We start from the raw sequence: 2,727 nt of genomic DNA on the forward strand, positions 1-2,727 counted from the left end.
AAAAAAAAAAAAAAAAAAAAAAAAAGGTTCCGTACGTCATGCGGACTGCGCCCCTCGTGTCGGTTGGGCGGGAATGGAGGGTAAAAAGCCGTTGGGATTAATTAATTAATTAATTAAAATTTAAGAATATAGGTCAGGTCAGAGATAACAAAATAATCTAAAAGGCTAGGCCTAGAGTTGTTTGCATATCTAGTAGGCGCTAATTCATTAACAACGAATAGCGCAGATGCTGAGATTTGATCACGCAGTTTGATACTACTAGAGTCATTGACAAGTAAATTAACATTAAAATCACCACAGATAACACAACATTCATAATCTATTAAAAATACAGACAATTCAGCGAAGAAACAATCTAACAGGAAACATTTGTGTGGATTATACACACAAGAAATCAAAACTTTGGTTATACCGTCGGAAACCTCTGAAATTATAAATTCTGTATCAGAACCTGCAGACTTTGCAAGAAGCTTGATTTTAAGAGATTTCTTGCAGTATATGGCCACACCGCCCCCTTTTTTGTGCTTACGATCGTTCCGAATCACATTATAATTGTTGATGCAGCAATGAAGGTCAGAAATAAGATCACTAAACCATGTTTCAGAAACACAGATAATGTCTACTAAAGACTGCTCAAATATGTATCTAACATAGTCCATTTTATCAGAACTCAGGCTCCGTGCATTAAAATGAACTATGTTAAGACCAGTCGACTGTTTACACAAAATATTAACATAAGCTTATGGTTTCCATCAGCGCCAGATGCTTGTGTAACAGTCATGTTAAATTAATTACTTTGCACTGAACTGAATAAGAAACAACTATGTAAACACAAAAAAACAAAAGAACAAATATATACATATGTGTGTATGAAAAGCAAATAGAAGTGAAAGAATTGAAAGTGAAAGGAACAAGAAGGGAGAAAAGAGAAACTTGGTAAAACTTAAAACTAACATTACATACAAACAATTTATTGCAGGGCATAATTGATTTGACAAACAAAACATGAAACTGACTGCTTTAAGTTGTGCCGACAATTTCATCAACACCTTTCTTGTCGTACACTCGAATCGCCGCATCGCCATCCCTTTTTCGTACAAGCACCTGACCGCGTATTGAAAAAGCAGCTGAGAGATGTTTTTGACGTCTGAGTTGGGCGGCATAGTGCATAATCTCACGGTTCGCTCTCGAAAGGCTTTCATGTATGTGGATGCTTGATGTACCTTCCACAGCAATGTCATTTAATGCAAGAGCTCTTTTGTTTGCTTTGCAGTAAACCAGCTACTGATTTGAAGAGTCTAATGCGCGCATAAGAGGACTGCAGCTTAACAACAATAGGTGAAGATGCATTGTCGCTGCTTTGTTTCGTAGCCGGCGCTCGAAATATTTCTCTTACTGCTGGCATCTCATGTTGTATTGCGCTGCAGATGTTAGAGAAAATCTCCACACAACTCTTATTCACAGCGTTAAGCTCGTCGGCGATTTCAAGCATCCGTTGTTGGTTACCCCAGCAACGAGTACATGTGTGAGTGTCGGGTTGAATGTCGGGTGCTTGAAGCTTGCCCGGCGACACTCAAGCATAAAGCGTCAACACCATTTGTAATAAAATTTCGTAGTGGGCGGACGTAAACATGTCTTCATCGGATGACGATTTTTTGCTACTTGCCACTAAAATCTTTATCTTCCGCGAACTTGCTCATTTTACATATCACAACAAACTAACACACTAATGCTTGTCAACGCTTTGCGCCACTATCAAACAGACCGCTTGTCAAGCGGTCGCGTTGATGGAAAATCAAAAATTTTTGATTTTCCATCAACACGAGCCGACAACAAGTACGTGTGACACGACGATCTCCGATTGCCTCGGTTGCTGGGGTAACCAACAACGGATGCTTGAAATCGCCGACGAGCTTTAGGTATGCCGTTGATGATCAAGTCAGTAGCAACGGTCTCATTTTCATACCGAGCCGACTCTCTTTTCAGCGCTAGCACTTCAGCTTTGAGAGAAGCAATCGCCTCACACGTCGATTCCACAGCAGTCAGCCTCACTTCCAAGAACTTTACCGTAGTCTTAATGCTCTGCATCTCCGCTGAAATCTCATTAAATCTCTGCATCAGTCTCTCTTCAGTGCTCTTTATACTCCCACTCAGCTGTTCTATCATGCCCTGCTTTTGTTTTTCCATTTTCGCCTCCAGCTGTTGTAGCCAATGTGGAGTTTGCAAACTCTCACCATCTCGGCATTTACCATGATGGGGGGTGTTACCCTTCGGCGGGGACAACTTTGCACTTCTTGTTACTTTCTTTTCGACCGACATAATGCAAATAGAATTATTTCAATTTCCAATTATTTCAATTTCAGCGCGAAAAACAACGTTTGCTTAAATGCAGAAAATCAGCGGCAGTTTAACACACAGGCCTTAGCTTGACAAGTATTAAAATCAAGTATTAATTAAAGAAAAGTTGACAAAACCGGCAGCACAATGTTTACACGTCTACTCAGTCATACCGCTCACACATTCAAGTAAAAAAGTAAAAATCAATAAATAATTATTATTTGTCATTAAAAAAATAAAAATCGGATAATAATAATTAAATGTTGATCAATATTTTTTAACTTATAATGATTACCATCCCTGATTAAAACAAAAAAAAAATTGCATGCATTGTCAAAAATTCTCTGCGCCAATAATTTTGGGCGACACTGTAAGTTTATTTTGAACTTT

General features: G+C 38.8%; 1 protein-coding gene across 1 annotated transcript in view; it reads left to right on the plus strand.

Moving 5' to 3' along the window:
• Window positions 1–2,727, plus strand: part of LOC118744108 (scavenger receptor class B member 1) — a gene marked incomplete at its 5' end in the record, with an annotated part of 65,354 nt that overhangs the window by 61,167 nt on the left and 1,460 nt on the right.

Source organism: Rhagoletis pomonella, unplaced genomic scaffold, assembly GCF_013731165.1.
Source record: "Rhagoletis pomonella isolate Grant_MI unplaced genomic scaffold, Rhpom_1.0 Rhpom_scaffold_00008, whole genome shotgun sequence".
NCBI lineage: Eukaryota > Metazoa > Arthropoda > Insecta > Diptera > Tephritidae > Rhagoletis > Rhagoletis pomonella.